The sequence below is a fragment of the Stegostoma tigrinum genome, chromosome 3, assembly GCF_030684315.1.
Source record: "Stegostoma tigrinum isolate sSteTig4 chromosome 3, sSteTig4.hap1, whole genome shotgun sequence".
Classification (NCBI taxonomy): domain Eukaryota; kingdom Metazoa; phylum Chordata; class Chondrichthyes; order Orectolobiformes; family Stegostomatidae; genus Stegostoma; species Stegostoma tigrinum.
In genome coordinates this window covers 25,724,025-25,738,962 of record NC_081356.1, presented here as the reverse complement: position 1 = coordinate 25,738,962, position 14,938 = coordinate 25,724,025, and positions in this window count along the sequence as shown.

The following is a 14,938-nucleotide window of genomic DNA, read 5'->3' as shown; positions in this document are numbered from 1 at the left end:
TATTGTTAGGCCAGCAGTGGGCATGTTCACCAATGATTGCACAATATTCACGACCATTACTGGCTCTTCAGATACTGAAGCACACTGTGCTCAATGTAGCAAGACTTGGACAATATCCAGGTTTGGGCTGATAGTAATATTCAAGCCACACAAGTGCTGGGCATTTCAAACAAGAGAGAATCCATTCAATGGCATGATCATCGCTGGAATCCCACAATCATAATCCTGGGCGTTACCATTGACCACAAACTGAACTAGGCTAGCAATATAAATACTCTGGCTACAACAGTAGGACAGAGGCTGGGAATCTTGCCAAAGTGGCTCACCTCCTGACTCCTCAGAGCTTGCCCACTGTCTACATGACAGAAGTCAAGAATGTGATGGAATGTTCTCTATTTGTCTGGAATGAAACATAGAAGACAGGAACAGGGCAAGGCCATTCAGCCCTTTGAGCCTGCTCTGCCAATCATCACAATTGTGGCTGATCATCCAACTCAATACATAATCCTGCTTTCTCCCCAGAACCTTTGATCCCATTTGCTCCAAGTGCTGTATGTGGTCACCTCTTGAATGCATTCAATGTTTTGGCATCAACTACTTCCTGTGATGATAAATTCCACAGGCTCACCACTCTTTGGGTGAAGAAATGTCTCCTCATCTCTGCCCTAAATTGTCTACCCCAAATCCTCAGACTGTGATCCCTGGTTATGGGCACAACCATCATCAGGAACATTCTCCTTTCATCTACCCTGTCTATTCCTGTTAGAATTATATAAGTGTCTATGAGATCCCCCCTCATTCATCTGAATTCCAGTGAAAACAGTCCTAACCAAGACAATCTCCCCTCATATGTCAGTCTCACCATCCCTGGAGTCAGCCTGGTAAACATTTGCTGCACTCCCTCGAGAGTAAGAGGATCCTTCACCAGAAAAGGAGGCAAAAGCTGCATGCAATGTTCTGGACGTGGCCACATCAAGGCCCTGTATAACTGCAACAACAAAATCCCTGCTCCTAACCTCAAAACCTCTCGCAATGAAAGCGAACATGACGAAAGCGTCCAGGTCCCCCTGCACACTCCCCTCTCCCAATTTAGTCATTCAGGTAGTAATCTGCCTTCTTGTTTTTGTTTCCAAAGTGAATACCCTCACATTTACCCAAATTGTCCTGCACCTGCCTTTGGTTTGCTCATTCACACTAGCTGTTGAGATCATGCTGAAGAATTTCTGCATCCTCGTCACAGCTCACTCTCCCAGCAAACTTGGTATCATCTGCAAACTTGGAGCTGTTAACATTTTGGTCCCTCATCCAAATCATTAATATATATTGCGAATAGCTGGAGTTCCAGCACCAATCCCTGTGGCACCAACTCGTTACTGCCTGCCACATGGATGGGTGCACTTCCAATAATATTCAAAAAGTTTTACACAATTGAGGACTAAGCAGCCTGCTAGATTGGCACAGCTGGCACAAACATTGAGTTCTTTCATCACCAATGCTCAGTAGTAGCACATGTACCATTTGGAGCTCCACTCTGCTCGCCTGTTCACTTTCCTTTGCTTTCCCATTCTTTTTCTCTTCTTCTTCTCCCTTCTCATTGCAGCAATTCTATTCCCCCCCACCACAGCTTCTTAACTACTTACCTAAGGAGTCGGGGCGTGACCAGGAACCGTGTGGTGGGAGCTGAAAACACGGGCTGTGTCCTGCAGTGACGACAGACTGAGCGTGGGCCACAGCAACGGTGGTGGAACAAGAGTGGGCTGGTGAGGCAGTGAGAATGGGCTGGTGAGGCAGTGAGAGTGAGCCAGTGAGGCAGTGAAAGTGAGCCAGTGAGGCAGTGAGAGTGGGCCGGTGAAGCAGTGAGAGTGGGCTGGTGAGGCAGTGAGAATGGGCTGGTGAGGCAGTGAGAGTGAGCCGGTGAGGCAGTGAAAGTGAGCCAGTGAGGCAGTGAGAGTGGGCCGGTGAAGCAGTGAGAGTGGGCCGGTGAAGCAGTGAGAGTGGGCCGGTGAAACAGTGAGAGTGGGCTGGTGAGGCAGTGAGAATGGGCTGGCGAGGCAGTGACAGTGGGTTGGTGAGGCAGTGAGAGTGGGCCGGTGAGGCAGTGAGAATGGGCCGGTGAGGCAGTGAGAGTGGGCCGGTGAAGCAGTGAGAGTGGGCTGGTGAGGCAGTGAGAATGGGCTGGCGAGGTAGTGACAGTGGGCCGGTGAGGCAGTGAAAGTGAGCCGGTGAGGCAGTGAGAGTGGGCCGGTGAAGCAGTGAGAGTGGGCTGGTGAGGCAGTGAGAATGGGCTGGTGAGGCAGTGACAGTGGGCTGGTGAGGCAGTGAGAGTGGGCCGGTGAGGCAGTGAGAGTGGGCCGGTGAAGCAGTGAGAGTGGGCTGGTGAGGCAGTGAGAATGGGCTGGCAAGGCAGTGACAGTGGGCTGGTGAGGCAGTGAGAGTGAGCCGGTGAGGCACTGAGAGTGGGCTGGTGAGGCAGTGAGGGTGGGCTGGTGAGGCAGTGAGAATGGGCCGGTGAAGCAGTGAGAGGGGGCTGGTGAGGCAGTGAGAGTGGGCTGGCGAGGCAGTGAGGGTGGGCTGGTGACGCAGTGAGAATGGGTCGGTGAGGCAGTGAAAGTGGTCCGGCGAGGCAGTGAGAGTGGGCCGGCGAGGCAGTGAGAGTGGGCTGGCGAGGCAGTGAGGGTGGGCTGGTGAGGCAGTGAGAATGGGTCGGTGAGGCAGTGAAAGTGGGCCGGCGAGGCAGTGACAGTGGGCTGGTGAGGTAGTGAGAATGGGCTGGTGAGGCAGTGAGAGTGGGCTGGTGAGGCAGTGAGGGTGGGCTGGTGAGGTAGTGAGAATGCGCTGGTGAGGCAGTGACAGTGGGCTGGTAAGGCAGTGAGAGTGGGTCGGTGAGGCAGCGAGAGTGGGCTGGCGAGGCAGCGAGAGTGGGCCAGTGAGGCAGTGAGAGTGGGCCAGTGAGGCAGTGAGCGTGGGCCAGTGAAGCAGTGAGAGTGGGCTGGTGAGGCAGTGAGAATGGGCTGGCAAGGCAGTGACAGTGGGCTGGTGAGGCAGTGAGAATGGGCTGGTGAGGCAGTGAGAGTGGGCTGGTGAGGCAGTGAGAATGGGCTGGTGAGGCAGTGAGAGTGGGCTGGTAAGGCAGTGAGAGTGGGTCGGTGAGGCAGCGAGAGTGGGCCGGCGAGGCAGCGAGAGTGGGCCAGTGAGGCAGTGAGAGTGGGCCAGTGAGGCAGTGAGCGTGGGCCGGTGAAGCAGTGAGAGTGGGCTGGTGAGGCAATGAGAATGGGCTGGCGAAGCAGTGACAGTGGGCTGGTGAGGCAGTGAGAGTGGGCTGGTGAGGCAGTGACATTGGGCTGGTGAAGCAGTGAGAGTGGGCCGGTGAGGCAGTGAGAGTGGGCTGGCGAGGCAGTGAGGGTGGTCTGGTGAGGTAGTGAGAATGGGCTGGGGAGGCAGTGACATTGGGCTGGTGAAGCAGTGAGAGTGGGCCGGTGAGGCAGTGAGAGTGGGCTGGCGAGGCAGTGAGGGTGGTCTGGTGAGGTAGTGAGAATGGGCTGGCGAGGCAGTGAGTGTGGGCCGGTGAGGCAGTGAAAGTGAGCCGGTGAGGCAGTGAGAGTGGGCCGGTGAAGCAGTGAGAGTGGGCTGGTGAGGCAGTGAGAATGGGCTGGTGAGGCAGTGACAGTGGGCTGGTGAGGCAGTGAGAGTGGGCCGGTGAGGCAGTGAGAGTGGGCCGGTGAAGCAGTGAGAGTGGGCCGGTGAAGCAGTGAGAGTGGGCTGGTGAGGCAGTGAGAATGGGCTGGTGAGGCAGTGACAGTGGGCTGGTGAGGCAGTGAGAGTGGGCCGGTGAGGCAGTGAGAGTGGGCCGGTGAAGCAGTGAGAGTGGGCTGGTGAGGCAGTGAGAATGGGCTGGCAAGGCAGTGACAGTGGGCTGGTGAGGCAGTGAGAGTGAGCCGGTGAGGCACTGAGAGTGGGCTGGTGAGGCAGTGAGGGTGGGCTGGTGAGGTAGTGAGAATGGGCTGGCGAGGCAGTGACAGTGGGCTGGTGAGGCAGTGAGAGTGGGCCGGTGAAGCAGTGAGAGTGGGCCGGTGAGGCAGTGAGAGTGGGCCGGTGAAGCAGTGAGAGTGGGCTGGTGAGGCAGTGAGAATGGGCTGGCAAGGCAGTGACAGTGGGCTGGTGAGGCAGTGAGAGTGAGCCGGTGAGGCACTGAGAGTGGGCTGGTGAGGCAGTGAGGGTGGGCTGGTGAGGTAGTGAGAATGGGCTGGCGAGGCAGTGACAGTGGGCTGGTGAGGCAGTGAGAGTGGGCCGGTGAAGCAGTGAGAGTGGGCTGGTGAGGCAGTGAGAGTGGGCTGGCGAGGCAGTGAGGGTGGGCTGGTGAGGTAGTGAGAATGCGCTGGTGAGGCAGTGACAGTGGGCTGGTAAGGCAGTGAGAGTGGGTCGGTGAGGCAGCGAGAGTGGGCCGGCGAGGCAGCGAGAGTGGGCCGGCGAGGCAGCGAGAGTGGGCCAGCGAGGCAGTGAGAGTGGGCCGGTGAGGAAGTGAGAGTAGCCCAGTGAGGCGATAGCAGCCTCCTGAGTATCCTAGCGATTGGAGTGGCGCCTACGTTATTGTGGAGATGGTACTTGGTACGTGTGAATCTGAGATCTGTACTTTTCTTTGTCCTCGCTTACCTTATAGCTCTGTTAAATCTTTTAATTCTGGTTTTTGTAACCAAGTGGGCGCTAGCGAATGGCAACTTTGAGCACTTTTTCGCTGTACTTACGTATTCCTACACTCAGTACATGTGACAAATAACTAAATCTAAATTTACAAGATGCACAGCAGAAGTTCACCAAGGCTTCTTAGACAGCACCTTCCAAATCCATGTCCATTTCCATTCAGAAAGTTAAGGGCATCAGGCATATGGTACCATTATCATTGCAAGCCACTCACCATTCTGATTTTGAAATGCATCACAGTTTCTTCAGTGTCACTGGGTCAAATTCCTGGAATTTTATCCCTTACAGAATTTTAGGCCTGCCTACAGCATATGGATTGTAGCAGTTTAAAAAGGCTGCTCACCACCCCATTCTCAAGGGCAACTAGGAATGGGTAATAAATGCGGTCCAGCCAACAATGCCCACATCTGATGAATGAAGCAACCATAATTCTTATATAAGCCATATTTAATGCGAGCTAAAAGTTGTTTTTTAAATAACAACTTTTGGGCTTATCACAGACATTGGCATAGTTGCTAAGATTAACAGAAATAAGTGTCAGCAACATTAGAGCATGAAAGGTAGTCAGACCTTTGCATTGGATGAACGTGTTATGCTGTAATCTGGGTTCAGATGCAGCACTCTTCCTTTAAAACAGGAGATTGTTGGTTAAAGCAATACAATGAACAAAAACATATTCTAGCAAGACATTTGGAGCAACACTGAAGGAGTGTTGAACAGTAAGATGCAATGTCTCTAGGATGCAACATTAAAACGGAAGATCATTTTTCCTATTTTATTCAATGCAAAAGATCTCTTCACACTATTCAAAGAAATGCAGTGAGTTCTGCTGACATTATAGTCAGCATTTCTCCCTCTAATATTACGATATATTATTCCTTAGATTATCTCGCTGCTGTTTGCTTGTGGGGTATCACTGCCTCAGAATAACCATGATTGCAGGCATCATTGAAGTGACTGAACTTTGAAATAATTTAAAAACTGTGCATAATTTGAAAACTCATGTTGATAACGTAAAAATCTGTACAAATGACTTTTTTCACTGTCGTAATTAAATGCAACCCTTGACTAATGCATTTCGACAGAAGCATTCTATAATTATTGTTAAACTACCTGTTTGATGTTCTGCTCTTTACTATTTGATTGAGATGTTAACCTGATTAACATTTTTCAGTGGAGAGATATATAAAGCAAATGCATTGATATACCAAAGCTAATTACTGCTTTTTTTACACAACGTTAGTTTCAACCCATATATAGCTTTTTAAAAAATGTCCTATTCAACGTAACAACTCTGTAATTCATCTTTGGAAAGCAGGAAGAATATTCTTGCTCTCTCCCCACTGCCTTTGTTTGTGTCTAATGGAAATCCACGTACAAAATCTTATTTTGGAATCTGGTAATTCATAGGATTTTTGTGTTCACATACTGCTTCTTTCTAGCAAATAGACATATAAATCTGCCACAAAGCAAATTACAGATGACTTTTTCTTCGTCAATGCTTGGATGATGCCCATCTTATGCTATTCTTTGCAACTCTCAACAATGGCCCCGTGACATTAAAAATGACAGCCAACCAATCAGATATGATAGAGGAAGAAGTTGGCACTGGACTGAGAACTGTGCTCTATTTTAGTGCTCATGGGATTAAGTGAATGGAGCTTTCATCATGTACTTGAGCCCCCTCATTAGAAACAGACGGATTCTTAACCATAATACCAGTGTAATACTATCTGTTGTGAACAACTCAAGCAACTGCACTTTCCGAGATGCTGAAATCTATTACAATGAACCCTTAGTTTTATAGTGTTAAATGGTCTCTGCTCTTTGGGCCTCTAAAATGATTTCTGTTTCTAAAGAGACAGTTCAGCAATACAGTAGCAGGCTAAAATGAAAGGAAAAACTATAAATACTGGAAAATCTGAAAATAGCAATCCAACAGAGATCAACATTGAGACATAGAAAGCCTGTTAATGTCTTCAATTTGAAGTTCTGTTTTCATGTTTTGGCGGTAGTTTTAATCTAATCCACCCATATTTTCTTGGTGATAGCCTCAGTTAAAAATGCTCTACCATTTATTTCTCTACCAGATATCGACTGTGAATCCCCAGCACTATTTTCTTTCATCAGTAGTGTCAACCTGAATCATGGTCCAATTTATACTGAGTATCAATTTAGATCAGAAGGTCTTAATTCAACATTCTTCGTGGTGTACATTACATGGAACATGACTTGGACTAGTATTCAATTGCTGGCTATAGCTGAGCAGCAGATGCAAATCAGGGTCTTTTATAACCATCTGATTTACATTGATTATTTGTTCGCATGAAAGACTGTGGCAGGAATTTGATCAGAGTAAACGATGCTAAGAAGCTTATGCCATCTATTTTTATTTGAATTTGTGGCAACAAAAGGAAGTTGATAGACTCAAAGCAAACAAGATTAAAGGAGTATTACCATCTGCACTCGTTTTAAAAATCAAGCAGTTACAAATCCTTACTATTATCAATCTAACTTAATGTCCTTTTGCTACTTGGTTTACTTTTGCATCGGGTTCTGTTCCAATTTTGTTTAAACCATGCATCATCAGGAGAGAATTGGGAGAATGATTTGGTTGAAAGGTGTGATTAAGTAGAACTTAGTATTCAGATAGAATCTTTCTACACATTGGCTACTCTTGACTGAATGGTAACATCTGCTCCAATATAAGGCTACATTTCCAGGAAACATCAAAATCCGGGTATTGAGCAGACTTCCTGTTTCTGATCCCACTCAATGTTGTCATAGGACACATGAACTTTACAGAAGAGTCACCTCTGGAGTTGAGATGATGGGTATGTTCAAGAGGTGGGAGTTAGACATAGAGCAGGGGCATCATTCTCAGAAGCAGCCTCAATTAAATCTACCGTCATTGAAAAGTTTGCCTGTGCGTAACACATAAACTGACCTCTACTCAAAATCCCTCATCTCACTTTCAACTCCCAGAATCCGAAAACTTGCTTGCTCCACAGTGTGGCAGGAATAACAACCCCAGTCTATCCAGTCTCCCTTCATAATTAAAATTCTTTAGCCCAGGGAACATCTTGGTAAATCTCCTCTGCACCCTTCCCAACGCAACCACATCCTTCTCCTACAAGGTGAGTTCCAGAACTGCAAACCATTCTCTAGCTGTGGCCTAATCAACTTTTATACAAGTCAAGAACAACCTCCTCAATCTTAAATTCTGCACCTTGGTTAATAAAAGCAAATATTCCCTGTACCTTCTTGATCACTTCATCCACTCATATTACTAGCCTTAGGGATCAGTAGACATGCACACCAAGGTCCCTCAGTGCTTCCCAGGTTCTTACCATTTATTATTTACTTCCTTGTCTGGCTTTAAGGTAAGGGCAGGAGGTTTAGAGGAGACGTGAGGGAGTCTTTTTTCACACTGAGGGTGGTGGAAATCTGTTACTCACTGCCTATAAAGGTGATAGTGGCAGAAACACTCATAACGTTTAAGATGTATTTAAATGTGCACTTACAATGTCAAGGCACACAAGGCTATGGGCCCTGTACTGGAAAGTGGAATCAGAGTAATTAAGTGTTTGGTTTTGACTCTTGCTGACTCAATGGACTGAGGGGCCTTTTTCTGTGCCGTGGACCTGTAAGACTCGATGACAATGCATGAACTCCTATTTGCTGATTCCCGCTTTAACACAAAGGATTAAATGTTTGTTTCTTCAGTCTATGGGATCCCACTATGCAGCTGCTTCATCATCTGGAAAAAGGTATTGATACAGCATATGATCCATGGGCTTCTTACGCCTTTGTGTAAAAAAAACCCTCTAAATCATCTGTGTCACAGCCCTCATTTACTGCTTGCCACTTCCAGATAGGTTGCTGTCATACTCGAGAAAGGTCCTCCAGAAAAATCACACTGTGATGGCAGCAACACATGGCTAAGTGGCAGTTGTGCCAGCACGTTTGCACAGGTGCAAACGTGCTGGCACAACTGCTCCCAAACACATTTTGTCCAACATGACAAAATTCAGCTCATCATAGCTGCAGCTCTGAACAATGTTTATTGAACTAAACCCGGTTGTAATGGAACAGTCCATGGTAGCAAGGACACCAACTAAACCACTAAACAGGAGTGGAACTGACCAAATAAGCTGGGCTGCCACTATTTGCATTCTTATGTACTAAATGTGTACAATCAGCATTCAACACAAGACTTAATGTTTCTTACAGTAATGATTAGTCACAAATTTTCCATAAGATTTCCACTAAATATAAATCAGATGTGACTCATAGGAAGACATTAACCCTGAATGTCTCAAGGGAACTTTAGCATTGCAAATCAACTTACATATTTCCAAACCATTTGTGATTATATTAAATAAATATAAAGAAAACTACCCCACTCCACTCGGAGACAGTAAGAATTGCCGATGCTGAAGTCAGAGATAACGCAGTGTGGAGCTGGAGGAACACAGCAGGCCAGGTAGCATGAGAGGAACAGGAAAGTTGACATTTCAGGTCGGGAACTTTCTTCAGAAAATGTTCCTCCAGCCCCGTACTGTGTTACCCTACTCCACTGATTTTTATGAATTAAATGCCAGTATTATGAGCAGAGGATAAAACAGAGAGACAAGGAGTCAGATGTTCCATTTGGAAGTTAAAGTTAAGCATGTCTCATTAACTATGTAAGTAAGATGTTGCACAAGTTACTAGCGAATCACATGTGAGTGAGTTGAGAGTTCTTCTCACAGGTGGGACCTTCTATGGTTGAAGACTGTGGTGCCACATTTAAAAGATTGCCAGATATCACTTTCCCTGCTGTAGACCAGGCACAACCCCTCAGCCTGTGGTGGCTGTCCCTAGATTCCTAAAGCCGCATTTTAAGAAATCCAAGCTGGCTCTCAGCTTCACTGATGCTGCCCTCCAAATGGTGCCAAATAGGGTCATCGATAGAAAGCCCTGAGACTGCAGCCCCTCGGAGATCACATGATCAGATGCCTCCATCCTAGGCTAAGATCACAGCTCAGGTCAATGCCATTGCTCCACACCACAGGCCTAGAAAACAGTGCAAGAAAAAAGTCAATGACCTCCTAAAATGCACAAGGGTGAGTGGTACTATTTTCATTCTGTTACTTCATACTCACAGGACCTACCTCCACAATGCAACATCTCATAAAACTCCATAGTCTGCCAGACACTGCATCACATGTATGACATAGACTCACACCCATTTCTTTTTCTCAATGATTAACCCTTCCTATCCTCTGTGCTTCCTCTAGCATCTCCCAAAGTTATGCATATTCATATACTGTAGCTGCACACATTTGCATCACATTCAATACTTTATATTCTTTAACTACCGGAGAAATTGGCTGACAACCAGGCTGGGATGACCAAGACAGACAGTGGGTGTGAGATATCGAGATTCTCACCCACAGGCCAAAGAAAACCAGAACCATTTTCACGGTGATGCACAAACAATAATGGGCTAACAACCCAGGAAGCAACATTGCACTCTGGTCTTCCTGGATCAGCACAAAGGCAAACATTTTGCTGTGGACAAACTTTTCTACACCTTCATTGCCAAACATTTCCCTTCTTTTCTGCAGGCAATAGCACCACACGGGATACTATATGAGGAAAGAGCACACCACATGGTTCCTCTGCACTAGAACGAAGAAGGCAGTGAGAATGCAGCAGCAAGGACTGCACCTGCACCCTTCACCATCTCAGAGAAATTTTCCTCAGCAGATATTCTGTATAGATTAGACTCGGGACCATACCTGGTGAACACATCACGAATATGTGTTCATAGCCAGGTGCAGGAATAAATATCCGAGGTCACTGATACTTAGAGAGGACTGTCAGAGTCCAGGTACCCACTCAACATGATGCAAACGATGTGCCTCTGCACTGACCATTCACTGAGCTACTTGATTACAAAGCCACGTAGTGGACCATCAGGCACACCAGAGGTCCGAGGCAGTCTGAAAGAAAAGATGGAGAAGTTTGTCCACATACTGACTGCTGTGGTGGCTCCAGCAAGCAAGCATTTGGGTATCTTTGTTAAAAGGAAGATGATTATGTTGGCAATTCAGGTGCAGCAGTACTGTCTGTTGTTGTTGAATAGACAACTAGACCCCATACACAATTGTTCTAGCAATATGTGATCAGCAACAGTTGCAAGGCGAGGGTACGATGAGCTACCTTACCTAGTCTGGGTCAATACAGCGTGGTGCTGGAGGAACACAGCAGGTCAGGCAGAATCTGAGGGACAGGAGAGTTGACGTTTCTAGGCCTAGACCCTGATGAAAGGTATGAACAATGACATCAGCATTTGTAGTTCTGGCTGTCTCTGATTAACCTCATTCTAGGTGCCTCATCCTCTCATAGAAAGAGAGGATGGTGCCAGCGGGCACACAGAGCGACTAGGAGTGACCGACTGACTTTGTAGCTCCTTCTCAGGACACACCAGAGGTGCCTCTTCCTCATCCTTGTCAGTGCCTCAATCTAAGAAGGGTGACACCACAGACTAGCAGACCTGATTATCATCAAAAGAGCATCAGTGGCCTTCTGGATACATTTAGGACTTGAGGGCTATGAAATGCCCCTGAAGTCTCCAACTGCTCGCTAAACACAATCCACTGATAAAGAAATTAACGGCAACTATTCACTTTAGGTTACCAAGACAGAGTTGTTACCTAACCCTTGTGATTGCAGGCCTTTGAAGCTGTCTTAGGTATGGCATGATGGTTTGGCACATCCTGGGTCATCTTCTGCACTGCCTCTCTGCTGTTGCTATCTGAAAATGACAAAGCATATGATCCTGCTCCATGCAAGTGTTCTCCTCCTACATGGTGGCTTTTGTCCTGCTGCCTCTTCTTCCTTTTTCACACATTGCCATGCTCTTCAAGCATGTTCGTCATTTAATCTGTCAGCACCGACACCATTTCTGATGCTGGTATAGCAATATGCCATTCAGCCCCATGTACATCTCCCCTTTTCAACTTGACTCTTCACTGTTTCCTGTAGCTACATGCTCCTACCTTTCTTTCTGGGCTAAAGTACCACCTGAGAAGCTGATACTGGTGTGTTGCCATTGCCCACTGGATGGAGAAATCATCCAGGAGCACATTGTGCTTTGATCAACATGGAGCTGCCTGCAGCAGTTGTAATGATTCCAGTAAGATTGAAAAAAAGGAACATTGTAAAGGTATCAGTAGAGGCAACAAAATCTATGTAGTCACCAAAAATAGAAGCCGTAAGGATTTAGAAACTTGAACAACCTTGTGACGAAGACACAGCATTGCTTCTCACTCAGTATAAATACCACAGGGTGGGTGAAGTTAATGGTAGAGAAGTGAGAAACATGCAAAGAAACAGGCAGGAAGCTCAGCCTAGCCATGTGAATACTGGAAATATGTGTAGAGAATAATATGGAGTAGGCCGACTAGGGTAAAGTCACTGTGACGTTACCGGGACATAGAGTTGCTCTCTCATTAGAGAGAGAAGACTGGTAGTGCTTTAACCTGAGGGTCATCATGCCTCGGGTGATGTTGAGAAATAGGGTTATTTGTGGTAACCTCAACCAGTTCAGGAGTTGAACCCACACCATTTACACTATTATACATAGCAAATCAGCCATCCAGCCAACTCAGCTAACCAACACCTCAGACTAGCAGACCTGATTATCATTAGGCAGTAGTATTTATGAAATAGGTTTCCAATACTGTACTTACTGTAACAGTAAGATTAGAGCCTGATACATGTCTGAGTACTAGGTATTGTACTTTTTATTATATGTTGAAATTAAATAAAGAGACCAAAGCCTGAAGTCAGTTCCTGAGCTCCCTTCTCCTTGTCTGGTCCATTTTGAACCCAAACTCCTTGATGTCGGCATAAAACCATACAATAAAAGACAGAAAGCCAAAGTCATCAGGTAGAGCCTTCAGTTTTGCAGTTGGATTTCTGAAGCATTGAGTATCTCAATTGGGCAAACGTTGATTGGGAAGGGGTAGTTAATTCCAGCAAAAATGGTAATTAATAAGACACAAATGCATGTATAAATGCTCGTCACTTAATACCAAGAAAGTCAATTCACCATCTAAGAAGTTTGTGTTGACAGTGGAAATCTGATTTTTGGACTCTCTCCTGATTAATTCATCACATTTATTATTATTGTCATGATCTCAGGAAGTGAGAAATCATGCCGATGGTCTTTTTGCTTGAACAGGTAAGGGTGAGGAAGTGCAGAAGAAGGGACTATAGTTCATCCAATGCTTCATATTTTCTTCAATATTAATTGAAAAAGAGATCAACTTTGCACGGCTGAATGCTCAAGGCAATGAAGTAGATGTGACAAAAATATTTTGCTTCATTGGTAATATTAGTATTTTAAGAGAAACACATTATAGCCAACTTCAGCATTTATTTTAATCTTACACTGCAAACATTATTTTATGCACATCTTAAGGAGCACTCAATTTATGATTAATAATCATTAATTGTGATCTTCAATTTATGGGGAGGTGAGATATAGGTAGCTCTCAATTCGATGGCCATCCAAAGTAATATTGCCACAATACCAGGAAGATTTGGTTAGAGTTCTTACAAAACTGTTCCGAAAGGTTATCTTATAATGTTTTGTAACCAAAGTCAACACTTTTGGAGATTGGGTGCTATGGTGTGCAAGGCAAGTTTTAATCATGGTCACCCCAGCTCCTGACCCAAGGAGGAATGTAGTTCATGGTGCAACAATTGATTGCACTTGTTTTGCATCAATTTCTAAAAGTTACTTCTAAATTCATAAATGTTCTCCATCTGGCCTGGTTGATTGGATTACCCTAATGCAGACTGTCTGTGCCTAGATTGGAGGCTTCTTTACCTCCTGTTGATGAGGTCTTATTGGAAACATTCCGATGCCCCTAACCCTCAGGATAAAAATCAAAGGTCAATGACATAGGTATGTGTTGGCCAGAGGCTTCTGCACTTCACTAACATTTCACTAAGGACAGGGGTTAAGTGGGAAAAATAGATAGCCATTTCTTGAGCAGGTAAAGCAGTATCCAGACATCCTCCAAGTGTTTTGCCCATTTTATTTGCCAGTAGATCTTATCCTAGTGAAAAAAGTTAGGGAAGAAATTGTGGGACCGCAGTAGAAATATTTTAATCATCTATAAATGCGGGTGATGTATCAGAGGCATGAAGGGTGACAAATGTTGTGCATTTATTTAAGAAAGGCTTTAAGAAGCCTGGAAACTATAAACCTGTGAGCCTGACATTGGTGGCATGTAAGTTGTCAGTGGTGAATCTGAAAGATAGGATTTACATGTATTTGGAGAGGCAAGAACTGATTAGGGATAGTCAGCATGATTTTGTGTGATAGAAATCATGTTTCGCAAGCTTGATTGAGTTTTTTGAGGAATTAACCAAAAATATTAATGAGGGCAGAGTGGTAGACATTGTTTATATGCACTTTAGTATAGACTTTGACAAGGCTCCATATGGTAAACTACTTTGTAATGTTAGACCATATGCAATTCACGGTGAGCTGGCCAATTGGATACAGAATTGACTTGATGATAGGAGACAGAGGGGAGTGATAGAGGGCTGTTTCTCAGACTGCAAGTGTGATCTTCCACAGGGATCAGTACTAGGTCCACTTTTATTTGTCATTGATATAAATGATTTGGATGAGAATTTAGGAGGCATGGCTAGTAAGTTTAGAGGTGACACCAAAATTGGTGGTCTAGTGGACACTGAAGAAGGTTATCAAAGATTACAAAGCGTTCTTGATTAATTTGGTCAATGGGCAGAGGAGTGGCAGATGGAGTTTAATTTGGACAAATGCGAGCTATTGCATTTTTGGTGAAACAAACAAAGGCAAGACTTATACAATTATGGTAGTGCTCTGGGTAGTGTTGTAGAACAGAGAGACCTAGGGATTCAGATAGATAGTTCTTTAAAATTTGAGTCAGGGTGGTGAAGAAGATATTTAGCATACTTGCTTTCATTGCGCAGACCTTTGAGTATAGGAGTTGGGCTGTCACATTGAGGTCATACAGAATATAGGTGAGCCCTCTTCTGCTGAACTGTATAGGAAGGCTATTGTTAAATTGGACAGCGTTCAGAAAAGATTTACCAGAATGTTTCTGGGAATGGAGGGTTTGAAGTATAAAAGTAGGCTGGATAGGATGGGGCTTTTTTCACTGGAGTGCAGAAGGTTTAGAGGTGACCT